This window comes from Prionailurus viverrinus, chromosome E3, assembly GCF_022837055.1.
Source record: "Prionailurus viverrinus isolate Anna chromosome E3, UM_Priviv_1.0, whole genome shotgun sequence".
NCBI classification, from domain to species: Eukaryota; Metazoa; Chordata; class Mammalia; order Carnivora; family Felidae; genus Prionailurus; species Prionailurus viverrinus.
In genome coordinates, this window is record NC_062576.1 from 18,239,266 (window position 1) to 18,253,335 (window position 14,070).

The 14,070-nt window shown below is 41.5% G+C and overlaps 2 protein-coding genes across 3 annotated transcripts in view; one reads left to right on the forward strand and one right to left on the reverse strand.

Annotated features, from left to right (window-relative positions):
- Positions 1-14,070, reverse strand: part of CE3H16orf54 (chromosome E3 C16orf54 homolog) — a 55,180-nt gene that overhangs the window by 16,749 nt on the left and 24,361 nt on the right. The window lies entirely within an intron of this gene.
- Positions 1-14,070, forward strand: part of LOC125154691 (zymogen granule membrane protein 16-like) — a 32,731-nt gene that overhangs the window by 6,342 nt on the left and 12,319 nt on the right. The gene's annotated exons all lie outside the window — the stretch shown is intronic.

A 14,070-nucleotide genomic window follows, 5' to 3' on the forward strand; every position in this document is an offset into this window, starting at 1 on the left:
CTGGCTGTGGATGTGTGAATCTCCTTTCTGGCTATCTGTTGGGCGTCTTTCTGGTGAAGAGTGGGAGGGAGAGAGAGAGGTGTAATGTCTTGGGCTTTTCTTCATAGTTTATTGAGAAGAGGAAAGATTCTGACTTGCTCCAACTCTTTTTTTTCAAGGATAGCTCCTGACACTAGTTTATCCAAACTGGGGTTCCAAGCCTGAGAGTGCGGCCTAGCTTACTGCCCAAACCCCAGATGTCCAAGTTTCTAGACCATGTCTCCCTTGAGATAGTGTCTCCCCACCAAAAGGCTGTCACCTGGCTCTCTTGCCATTAACCCACTTGCTGTCTCTGGGTGGCCTGGGCCATTTTCTTTCGTGCTTTCTCAGAATCCGCCTGACTCCCGAAGCTTGGCCCACGTTTGTGTCAAGAAATCTGTCTCTTACTCCAGCCTGGTTCCTCCCCACCTTTGCCCATAAGCACTGATGCTCCCTGCTTAGCTCAGCTCGCTCAGAATTGGGCTTCTTTCCCTAGGAAGCCGCTACCTCCTCAACAGCTTCTACTCTGCCAATACCATCCTCAAAAATGGGCATTCCAAGAGGGATAGATGTCCATGGTGGGTTTCCGTGAACGTCGGGGGTTGGTTACCATTCAGGGGAAGCAACAGACTGGCTGGATAGATTCAGCAAGGATATAAAGTTGCTTTGGAAATAATTCTTGGGACTCTAGTGCCCAGTCCTAAAATTACCACAGTGTTTTGTTTTTGCTGTTTGGTGGTGGTGGTTGGGGGTGAGGGAAGTCACTCATTGCTCCCCAAAGATTTATTCACATCATGGGGAATGCCAGAGTCACATCTCTTCCCAATGAGACAAAGATAACAATTGTTTACATGTAATTTGAGGAAGAAATATTAACATTACAGAAACAAACTCATGCCTAGAGAGTTTTTAGAACAATTCCTTTATTTCTCTCAAAGAATTCCATGGGATGGAGTATCATGTCAGAATAATTTGTTTTGAGATATAAAGTACATAAAATCCACCCATTTATTTATTTATTTATTTATTTATTTAAGTTTATTTAAGAGAGAGCATGAGCAGCGGAGGGGCAAAGAGAAGAGAGACAGAGACAGAGAGAATCCCAAGCAGCCTCCACACTCAGTGCGGAGCACAAAGCGGGGCTCGATCTCACAAACCGTGAGATCATGACCTGAGCTGAAATCCAGAGTCAGCCACTTCACCGACTGAGCCATCCGGGTGCCACAATATTCGACCTTTTAAAGCGTGCCATTTCTGACGTTTTTAGTACATTCACAGATTGTGCAACTATCACCGCTAATGCCAGAATTTCGTCATCAGCTCAGAAAGAAATCCCATCCCCATTAAGCAGTCGCTCCCCATTCCTCTCCCCCAGCCCCTCGTAACCACCCATCTACTTTCTGTCTCTATGGATTTCCCTGTTCCAGGCATTTCATGTAGATGGAATCGTCCAGTAGTGTGGTCTTTTGTGTCTGGCTTCTCCCATTTAGTGTATTTTCAAGGTTCATCCACGTGGTAGCACGTGTCAGGACTTCGTTCCCTTGTGCGGCTGAATCTGACACATCAGATACCTGGTCAACTTCAGGATCAGCTTTGCACCAGCGGGTCTCACCCTCGGCCAGTGAAGTCACTGGCACCTGACAGGCAGCTGCCGCAGAAGAGGACGAAGTCATGGGATTCCCGGCTTTTGTGTAGTTGACATATTAGGCTTTTGTAAAAGATTTTATGTAAAGAAAATTTTCCTTTCCTTATAAAGTTCTAAAATTGCTAAATTGAGCTAATCATACGTTTATCAAATGCTCTCTGCTAGGTGCTTGGGAATACAAAGACCACTGAAGATTTCTTTTCCTCTAGTCAAAGGGAAGACTTGGTGAAGGAAGGGGCGTGTGTGTGTGTGTGTGTGTGTGAGCGTACGCATGTGCGTGTGTGATAGGGGCACAGTACTGGGCTCAGGCCACAGCCTATGCAGAAATATGAACACATTACAACGACAATTGTACCGTTAAAATGCAAAGTTTAACTGGGTACAGACGAAGTCTCATGGAAAGGCAGGGACCATGCATGTCATGCTAAACTGTTGAAATTTTATTTTATGGGCTACAAGAAGCCACTGAACCAAGATTTCACCCAGGGGATTGATAAGATTTATACGAAAATCATCTTTCCTTGTATAAGTGGGGAAAATGGATTGATGGTGAAGCAGGATGAGATAATAGTTAAGAGACTAGGTCTAGATCAGAAATGATGGATGTTTGAACAAAGGCAGTGATGTGATGAAAAAAAGATAGGGAGGAATTTGAGAGATTTGAGAGATTTGAAGACTCAGAAAAACTTGATAAAAGAACACATGAGGGTGAATGAAAGAGGAGAGTCTAGAAAACTATCATGTCTAGTATGGGCAACTGGGAAGAGAGAGATCCTCTCTAAGATGAGGACTACAGGAGAATAAATTAGCTTTTGGACCTGTTGCATTTTTAAATAATACTTATTTATTTTGAGAGGGAGGAAGAGAGAGAAAAAGAGCAAGAGAGTGCAGCAGCGGGTCAGCAAGAGACAGAGAGAGAGATATCCAACCAGGGTCCGTGCCACTAGTGCAGAGCTTTATGCAAGGCTCGATCTCACAAACCTGAGATCATGACCCGAGCCGAAATCAAGAGTCAGACGCTTAACTGACTGAGCCAGACAGCTGCCCCAAGGACCTGTTGCATTTTGACATATCTGTGGCACATCCTGATGGAGACCCAACATTACACAGAGGACTATTTAGCAATAAAGGTGTGGATACAGCTTTCAGGTAAGCCTTAGATTCAGGAGTCACAAGCACAGAGACAATGGACTTCCAGTGATGGATATGTGGAAGAAGTCATGTGGGAAAGCTGTGGGCATATAAAATGAGAAGAAGGCTGGCGTCAGAGGATTGGAGAATACCAAAGAGGAATTGGTTAGAGAAAAGAGACGGGAGGGGCCGGGGAGGGAACGCACTCAGGGGCAAGAGAGAAATTTCATGGAGCTGTTACTGCCATCTAAGCAAGAAAAAGAACGACTTGAGATTCTTTGCCTTTGGCAATCAGAAGGTCACGAATAATCCCGAAAGAGCTTCGGGGGATTGGGGGAAGCTGAAACCAGGCTGCAGTTGGCTAAGGAATGAATGGGAAATGAGGAAATACAGGCAGCAAGACTTGAATATTCCAAGATGTCTGGCTCCAGAAAGCCAGAAAATAGGCTAGTCACAGTTATGGGAGATGTAAGGAAAGAGAGATTGGGTTTTTTTCCTAGACAGGGGAGACGTGAGCATGTTTATATGACAAAGAAGGAGTCAGAGGGAGGAAGAGGCTGAGGATTCAGGAAAGAGGAGGGAACTGATGGAACGAGGTCTCGCAGGAGATTGGGGAGGATGTGTTACGTAGCTGTTGGGGCAGGAAACCTTAAGAAAGAAGAAAATGAAGATGAGTGAAGGTACAGGTTAGTTTGTAGAGGGAGTGGGTATGGAGCAAACCTTGAGGGAATTAATACCCAACCTTGACTTGTTCGGTTGCATAAGTAAACCTGCCTGTTGTATGAGTCACATTCTTCCAGAGGAAAACCAGCAGGAGACATACGTACATATATACATAAAGAGTTTTTTTTTTATGTTTTTATTTATTTAAATGCTTTATTTTTGTGAGAGAAGGAGAAAGAGCACAAGAGGAGGAGGGGCAGAGAGAGAGAGAGAGAGAGAGAGGAAGACAGAATCCGAAGCAGGCTCCAGCTGTCAGCACAGAGCCCACTCAGGGCTTGAACTTGTGAACCGCAACATCATGACCTGAGCTGAATTTGGATGCTTAACCGAAGGGGCCACCCAGGCACCGCTTTAAGGTTATTTATTTATTTAAATATTTTATGTTTATTTTGAGAGAGAGAGAGACAGAGAGAGAGTGCACACACTAGCAAGCATGAGTTGGGGAGGAGTAGAGTGAGGGAGACAGAACCCTAAGTGGGCTTCAGGCTCTGAGCTGTCAGCACAGAGCCAGACATGGGGCTTGAACTCATGAACTTGAGAGCATGACCTGAGCTGAAGTCAGACGCTTAATTGACTGAGCCACCCAGGCGTCCCTTCTTATGCCTGTTGTTGGAGGTATTTTTTTATGCTTTTTTTTCTCCTTTGTTGACTTATGAGCTATACCTCTTTCAGTGTGTGTGTGTAGTTGCTTTAGGGTTTATAGCATTCAACTTTAACCTCTCTCAGTCTGCTTCTGAGAAGCATTACACCACATCATACATAGTATAAAAACCTTGCAACTGTAGACTTCCATTTCACCTCTCCTGGCCTCTATGCTATCATTGTGATGTATTTAACTTTTATATGTATTTTAACCTCCACAGTATACTATTCTTTTTTTTGAAAAAAATCAATCATCTTTGAAAGGTACTTAAATAATAAGAAAATAAGTCATACATATATATATATATATACATATATATGTATAATGTATATATATGTTTATATATATACACATATATATCCATATGTCTACTATTTTTTTAATTTTTAAATTTTTATATAATCTCCATATCCAACGTGTGGCTCGGTCTCACAACCCAGAGATCAAGAGTCACGTGGTCTACTGACTGAGCCAGCCAAGTGCCCCTATATCTAAGTTTATTTATTTTGAGAGACAGAAAGAGCAGAGGAGGGGCAGAGAGAGAGAGAGGGAGAGAGAGAATCTCAGGCAGGCTCTGTGCTGTGAGCATGGAGCCTGATGTGGGCTCAAACTGACGAGCCGTGAGATCATGACCTGAGTGGAACCAAGAGTTGGACGCCTAACTGACTGAGCCACCCAGGCGCCCCTACAATTTCTACTATTTCTGATGCTCCTCATTCCTTTTGTGAATACAGATTCCTTCTAGGATTATTTTTCTGCTGCTCAAAGGATGTCATTTTACAATTTCATTGGGTGTGGGTCTTCTGGTTCAGCATTTGTAAATCTGAAAATGTCTCTTTTTTGCCTTCACTTTTTTTGAATTGAGATGTAATGGACATACAACATTATATTAGTTGAAATGTATAATGTGATGATTTGATATCTGTGTATATTGCACAATGATTACCACAAGAAGTCTAGTTAACATCCGTCTTCACACCTAGTCACAGTTTTCTTTTCTTGTGATGACAACTTTTAAGATCTACTATCTTAGCAACTTTCCAGTATAGATTACAATATTGTTAACCATAGGCACCACACGGTACATTACATCCTCAGGACTTATTTATTTTATGACTCTACTTTGGATCTTTTGACCCCTTTCACTCACCAATCTGTTCTTAGGATCTATGAATTTGGGCTTTGCTTTTTTTTTTTTAATTTTATTTACTTATTTATTTATTTTAAGTAAGCTTCACGCCCACCATGGAGCCCAACATAAAGCTTGAACTCACGACCCCAAGATCAAGATCCGAGCTAAGATCAGGAGTTGGATGCTTAACCACTGAGTTGGACACTTAACCATCTTAACCACGTTAAAGATTTACTTTTGTTTATTTTAAAGGTTACTTACTGTTGAGAGAGAGAGAACATAGGGAAAGGGCAGAGAGAGGAGGAGAGAGAGAGACAATCCCAAGCAGGCTCCTCACCATCAGCATGGAGCTGGACTTGGGGCTTGAACTCATGAACTGTGACATCATGACCTGAGCCAAAGTCGGAACTTAACCAACTGAGCCACCCACCCAGGCGCCACTAAAGATTTTAGTTTTTAAATAATCTCCATACTCAATGTGGGGCTTCGGGCTTGAACTCGCAACCCCAAGCCCAAGAGGTGCATGATTTACTGATGAAGCCAGCCAGGTGCCCCTTTGGGAGTGCCTCGGTGGAGATTCTTGTGGGTGAGATTTGTTGAGCTTCTTGTATCTGTATGTTTATAATTTTCATCAAGCTTGGAAATTATTCAGCCATTAGTTCTTAAAATATTTTTCCATCTCTCTGTCTCTCCTCTCCTTCAACTCCAATCATTCACACACTAGGCCACTTGACGTCATCCCACAGTACACTGATGCATTTTTCATTAAAAAAACTTCCTTTCGGACCTATGGTGGGGAGGAGCCAAGATGGCAGAACAGCATGGAAGTTTTTTGTGTGTCTCGCATCCATGAAATACAGCCAGGCCAACACTAAACCATCCTGCACACCTAGAAAACTGACCTGAGGCTTAACACAACAATGTGCACAACCTGAACCACAGAATTGAGCAGGCACGCAGCACAGAGAGATGAACTGGAAGGTAGAGAAGCCAAGGAGGGTAGGGACCCACTTTTGTGTGTGGAGAGAGGATGGAGACGTGGGGGTGGGGGGAGGAGGTGAAAAGTACCCCCCTCAAAAGCAGCTGGAGAAAAAGTGGAAAAGTGTAAACAGCCGCAGGGAATGAACTAAAAAAGGAGAAGGAGAAAGGAGAAGTTTTAAACTCCATTAAGACTCTACAAACAGAGGGAGTGCAGAGGCTGAAACTCCGCAGCTAATACCTGGCGGTGCTCTGGTGGGAAGGGCAAATCCCCAGGAGCAGAGTGGGGTCCGGGGTTCTTCAGGCCACGCGGGAGAGGCGGTTCCCCTGCTGGGAGGACACCTGTGTGGTTCCCCAAAGGCAAGGCCCCAGTGGACCCGGGAAAACAACCACATTCGCAGGTACTGGAGCAGGGTCGTTGGGGGTAAAGCCTGGTGCCAGACACGTGTTGTGATTTTCCATAGTCCCTGAAATGCTGCTGCTACACTATCGTGTGAACTTTTTCTGGGGCAGGCTGGCACCCGGCCACAGTCTCTGGGCATCGGCAGCAGCACAGTCTCTCAAACGTTCCTGAGTGCAGCCGGCACCAGGCCATTGTTCGGTGAGGCCCTCCACAGAGGGGCAGAACGGGTCAAAGCCCGAGTCCCTCAGAAGTAAGGGGCCGGGAAAAACAGCCACATCAGAGACAAAACTCAGGAGGGAGGTGCTGCCTGGGGCTTGGTCACGAACTGCATAAAAGCGGGGAGTGGATGGAAGCCGAATACAAAGGACGGGTGTGTGATTGCTGATCAGGGAGAACAGAGTTCTGATACTAGAGACTGGGTGACTGGGTGACGCCATTTTCACCACTCCCGCCCATGTGCATATACACCTACAAGCGCCACAACTGTCCACCCAGCAAGCTAAGCAGTGCCATCTACTGGAGAATGGAGCCATTACACTAAGTTCCGCCCAACTGGGCCAACCTCGCTCTTCAGGAACAGAAGACTCTCCGCCTCCTTAGTTTATGGACTATAAAGTGCTTCATAGTTTGACTACTAGGAGAAAACGAAATAATTTCAGTCCTATTTCAGTCTGCTCACCATTGCATCTGTTCAATTTTCTTTCTTTTTTTCCCTTTCTTCTTTATTCTCTTTTTCGTTTCTTTTTCTTGAATACAGAAAAAAATAAAAATCATTTATTTTCAATTTTTACTAAGATATTTTTCTTTGTTTTTCTACTATATTTTTTAATTTTCTGTATTTTTTTCTAATTCTATTTTACTTCCATCATTTCATTTTAGTCTACTTCAGTGTATTCATTTTTTCAAATTTTCAAATGATTTCCTTTTTTTTTCCTTTCCCCTTTTTTCTCTAATCTATCAAGCCCCTTTCAATGCCCTGACCAAAACACACCTAGGATCTTGGATCATTTATTCGATTTTGTGTGTGTGTGTGTGTGTGTGTGTGTGTCTTCGTTTTTAATTTTTTAAGTTTAATATATTTCAATTTTAGTATTTTTAAAATTTTATTTTTTTACCTCATTCATTCTTTTTCTCCCTTCAAAATGATGAAACGAAGGAATTCAACCCAAAAGAAAGAGCAGGAAGAAACGACAGCCAAGGACTTATCCAACACAGAAACAAGCAAGATGTCTGAACCAGAATTTAGAATCATAATAATAAGAATACTAGCTGGAGTTGAAAATAGATTAGAATCCCTTTCTGGGAAGATAAAAGAAGTAAAATCTAGTCAGGATGAAATAAAAAATGCTATAACTGAGATGTGATCTCGAATGGAGGCCACAGCAGCAAGGATGGATGAGACAGAACAGAGAATCCGTGATATAGAGGACAAACTTATGGAGAATAATGAAGCAGAAAAAAAGAGGGAGATTAAGGGAAAAGGGCATGATTTAAGAATTAGAGAAATCAGTGACTCATTAAAAAGGAACAACATCAGAATCATAGGGGTCTCAGAAGAGGAAGGGAGAGAAATAGGGGTAGAAGGGTTATGTGAGGAAATCATAGCGGGAAACTTTCCTAACCTGGGGAAAGACACAGACATAAAAATCCAGGAAGCACAGAGGCCCCCATTAGATTCAACAAAACCGACCATCAACAAGGCATATCAGAGTCAAATTCACAAAATACTCCGACAAGGAGAGAATCATGAAAGCAGCAAGGGAAAAAGAGTCCCTAACCTACAAGGGAAGACAGATCAGGTTTGCAGCAGACCTATCCACAGAAACCTGGCAGGCCAGAAAGGAGTGGCAGGATATAGTCAATGTGCTGAATTGGAAAAATATGCACCCAAGAATTCTTTATCCAGCAAGGCTGTCATTCAAAATAGAAGGAGACACAAAAAGTTTCCCAGACAAACAAAAATTAAAGGAGTTTGTGACCACTAAACCAGCCCTGCAAGAAATTTTAAGGGGGACTCTCTGAGGGGAGAAAAGATGAAACAAAAAACACAAATAAATAAATAAAGGCCAAAAGCAACAAGGACTAGAAAGGACCAGAGAACACCAGCAGACACTCCAACTCCACAAACAACATAATGGCAATAAATTCATATCTTTCAGTACTCACTCTAAATGTCAATGGACTAAATGCTCCAATCAAAAGACACAGGGTAACAGAATGGATTAAGAAAACAAGATCCATCTATATGCTGCTTACAAGAGACCCACTTTAGACCTAAAGATACCTTCAGATTGAAAGTAAGGGGATGGAGAGCCATGTATCATGCTAACGGTCAACAAAAGAAAGCCGGAGTAGCCATACTTATATCAGACAATCTAGACTTTAAAATAAAGACTGTATCAACAGATGAAGAAGGGCATTATATCATACATAAGGGGTCTATCCACCAAGAAGACCTAACAATTGTAAACATTTATGTGCCAAATGTGTGAGCACACAAATATATAAATCAATTAATCACAAACATAAAGGGCCTCATTGATTGCAATACCATAATAGTAGGAGACTTCAACACCCCACTCACAGCAATGGACAGATCACCTAATCAAAAAATCAACCAGGAAACAATAGCTTTGAATGACACACTGGACCAGATGGATATAACAGATATATTCAGAACATTTCATCCTAAAGCAGTGGAATATACATTCTTCTCCAGTGCACATGTAACGTTCTCCAGAATAGACCACATGCTGGGACACAAATCAGCCCTCAACAAGTACAAAAAGATTGAGATTATACTGTGCATATTTTCAGGCCACAACTCTATGAAACTCGAAATCAACCACAAGAAAACATGTGGAAGGGTAACAAATACTTGGAGACTAAACAATATCCTACTAAAGAATGAATGGGCTAAGCAAGAAGTTAAAGAAGAAATTAAAAAGTTCATGGAAGCCAATGAAAATGATAACACCACAACCCAAAACCTCTGGGATGGAGGAAAGGTGGTCATAAGAGAAAGTATATCCAGGCTTTCCTAAAGAAGGAAGAAAGATCTCAGATACATAACCTAACCTTGCACCTTAAGGAGCTGGAAAAAGAACAGCAAATAAAAACCACAACCAGAAGAAGACAGGAAATAATAAAGATTAGAGCAGAAATAAATGCTATTGAAACTAAAACAAAAAACAAAACAAAAAAACCAGTAGAACCGATCAATGAAACCAGAAGCTGGTTCTTTGAAAGAATTTAAAAAATTGATAAACCACTAGCCAGTTGGATCAAAAAGAAAAAGGAAAGGACCCAAATAAATAAAATCAAGAATGAAAGAGGAGAGATCACAACCAACACAGCAGAAATAAAAACAATAATAAGAGAATATTATGAACAATTATATACCAATAAAATGGGAAACCTGGAAGAAATGGACAAATTCCTAGAAACATATACACTACCCAAACTGAAACAGGAAGAAATAGAAATTTGAACAGACTCATGACCAGAAAAAAAAAAAACGGAATTAGAAATAAAAAATGTCCCAAAACACAAGAGTCCAGGGCCAGATGGCTTTCCAGGGGAATTCTACCAAACATTTAAAGAAGAGTTAAGACCTATTCTCTTGAAGCTGTTCCAAAAAGATAGAAATGGAAGGACAACTTCCAAACTCTTTCTATGAAGCCAGCACTACCTTGCTTCCAAAACCAAAGACCCCACTAAAAAGGAGAGCTACAGACCAATTTCCCTGATGAACATGGATGAAAAAATCCTCAACAAGATACTAGCCAACCAGATCCAACAATACATTAAGAGAATTATTCACCACAACCAAGTGGGATTTGTACCTGGGATGCAGGGCTGGTTCAGTATCCACAAAACAATTAATGTGATGCATCACATCAATAAAATAAAGGACAAGAACCACATGATCCTCTCAATAGATGCAGAGAAAGCATTTGAAAAAATACAGCATCTTTTCTTGATAAAACCGTCAAGAAAGTAGGGATAGAAGATCATAAAAGCCATACATGAAAGACCCACCACTAATATCATCCTCAATGGGGAAAAACTGAGAGCTTTCCCCCTCTAAGGTCAGGAACATGACAGGGATGTCCACTCTCACCACTGTTATTTAACATAGTATTGGAAGTCCTAGCTTCAGCAATCAGGCAACACAAAGGAATAAAAGGCATCCAAATCAGCAAGGAGGTAGTCAAACTTTCACTCTTCACACATGATATGATACTCTATATGGAAAACCCAAAAGATTCCACCTAAAAACTGCTGGAACTGATTCATGAATTCAGCAAAGTTGCAGGATAGAAAGTCAATGCACAGAAATCAGTTGCATTCCTATACACCAACAATGAAGCAACAGAAAAATAAATCAAGGAAACAATCCCATTTATAATTGCACCAAAAGCCATAAAATACCTAGGAATAAGTCTAACCAAAGAGGTGAAAAATCTATACACTGAAAATTATAGAAAGCTTATGAAAGAAATTGAAGAAGACACAAAAAATGGAAAAAGATTCCAAGCTCCTGAATAGGAAGAACAAATATTGTTAAAATGTTGATACTACCAAAGCAATCTACATATTCAATGCAATCCCTATCAAAATAACACCAGCATTCTTCACAGAGCTAGAACAAACAATCCTAAACTTGTATGGAACCAGAAAAGACCCCGAATAGCCAAAACAATCTGGAAAAAGAAAACCAAAGCAGGAGGTATTACAATCCTGGACTTCAAGCTATACTACAAAGCTGTAATCATAAAGACAGTATGGTACTGGCACAAGAACAGACACTCAGATCAATGGAACAGAATAGAGAACCCAGACATGGACCCACAAACGTATGGCCAACTAATCTTTGACAAAGCAGGAAAGAATATCCAATGGAATAAAGACAGTCTCTCTAGCAAGTGGTGCTGGGAAAACTGGACAGAAAAAAGAGCCTGGACCACTTTCTTTCTTACACCATACACAAAAACAAACTCAAAATGGATGAAAGACCTAAATGTAAGACAGGAAGCCATCAAAATCCTCGAGGAGAAAGCAGGCAAAAACTTCTTTGATCTTGGCCGCAGCAACTTCTTATTCAACACGTCTCCAGAGGCAAAGGAAACAAAAGCAAAAATGAACTATTGGGACCTCATCAAAATAAAAAGCTTCTGCACGGCGAAGGAAACAATCAGCAAAACTAAAAGGCAACCGACAAATGGGAGAAGATGTTTGCAAACGACAAAGCTGATAAAGGGTTAGTATCCAAAATCTATAAAGAACTTATCAAACTCAACACCCAAAAAACAAGTAATCCAGTGAAGAAATGGGCAAAAGACATGAATAGACACTTCTCCAAAGAAGACATCCAGACGGCTAACAGACACATGACAAAATGCTCCACATCACTCATCATCAGGGAAATACAAATCAAAAACACAATGAGATATCACCTTACACCTGTCAGAATGGCTAACATTAACAATTCCGGCAACAACAGATGATGGCGAGGATGCAGAGAAAGAGGAACTCTTTTGCATTGCTGGTGGGAATGTGAGCTGGTGCAGACACACTGGAAAACTGTATGGAGGTTTTTTTCCTCAAAAAACTAAAAATAGAACTACCCTACAACCCAGCAATTGCACTACTAAGTATTTATCCAAGGGATACAGGGATGCTGTTTTGAAGGGACACACGCACCCTGATGTTTATAGCAGCACTATCGACAATAGCCAAAGCATGGAAAGACACCAAATGTCCATGGATGGATGGATGTGGTATATATATACAATGGATTATTCCTCAGCAATCAAAAAGAATGAAATCTTGCCATCTACAACTACATAGATGGAACTAGAGGGTTATTATGCTAAGCGAAATTAGTCAGAGAAAGACAAATATCATATGACTTCACTCATATGAGGACTTTAAGACCCAGAACAGATGAACATAAGGGAAGGGAAGCAAAAATAACATAAGAACAGGTAGGGGAACAAAACATGAGACTCTTAAATATGGAGAACAGAGGGTTACTGGAAGGGTGGTGGGAGGGGACATGGGCTAAATGGGTAAGGGTCATTAAGGTATCTGCTCCTGAAATCTTCGGATGTACATTAAAAACAACAAAACAAAACAAAAACTTCCTTTCTCTGTGTGTTTCATTTGGATAATTTCTGTGGCTATGCCTTCAGCTTCACTAATCTTTTCTTCTGCGATGTCTCATCTACTGTTGATTCCATTCAGTGTAGTTTTCATCTCTGACACTGTAATTTTCTGTATTTTTTTAAGTAATCTCGACACCCAACGTGGGGCTCAAACTCACAACCCCAAGAGCAAGAGTTGTGTGCTCTACAGACTGAGCCAGCCAAGTGTCCTTGACATTGGAATTTTCGTTTCTTTCTTATATGTCCATGTCTCTATTTAACTTTTTAAAAACATATGGAATATCATTAGAGTAGCTGTTTAATGTCCTTTTCTGCTCCCTCTAGCGTTTGTATAAGTGCTGGGTTGGTTTCAATTGATTGATGATTCTCCTCATTCTGCGTCATGCATAATCTGTGGCTGATTGGCCAGCGTTGTGAGTTTTACCTTGCCGAGTGCCAGATACTTTGGTAATCTGTGTGATTTGTTAGGCAGGTGCATAGTAGTGCTCAGCTTGGGGCTGATTATTCCCCACTACTAAGTGAAACCCTTCCTGAACACTCTGCCCTCCACTTTGTCACATTGCTAGTCGGGCTGGTGCGAAAAGGCCCTGAGCACAGCTGCCTGCAGAGATGGCTCTCGCCCTGGTGTCCTCAAAGGACAAATCTCACTTGTTTTCCTTTCTCTCTGGGATTGCGAGGCATGTTACTGCCTTTCATTGCTTGGTGTCCACTGTTTTGAAAACCGTTGTATCGTGTGTTTTGTCTGGTTTTGTTGCAGTGGTGGTGGCAGTTTCTGGCGGGAAGGTAAAACTGGTCCCTGTGACTCCACCTTGAGGAGAAGCAGGGATCTTGGTGTGTGTGTTTCTAAGAGCTCTCAGGTGATCCAGGGTGCAGCCAGGTGAGAGCCACTTTACAGACCTGTTTTCTCTGCTTGAAATGTTTTTTTCTCAGTCAAATAGAATCTTTGATTATCTCCTCTCCTCCATTTTCTTGGTGCTCTCTGGAACTTCTGTTAGATTAATATGGAATACATTGGCCCTCCATCTCTTAACTTTTCTTTCATACTTTCCATTTCGTTGTCATTTTGTTCTACATCCTGAGAGATTTTTAAACTTTTCGTCTCATACCTTCCTTTGATTAGCTTTTTCTTTTTTCTTTTTTAACATAAGTAGCCTTCATGCCAAGGATGGAGCCCAACGCGGAGCTTGACCTCACACAGGTGACACTTGGCGATGTTTGGAGACATCT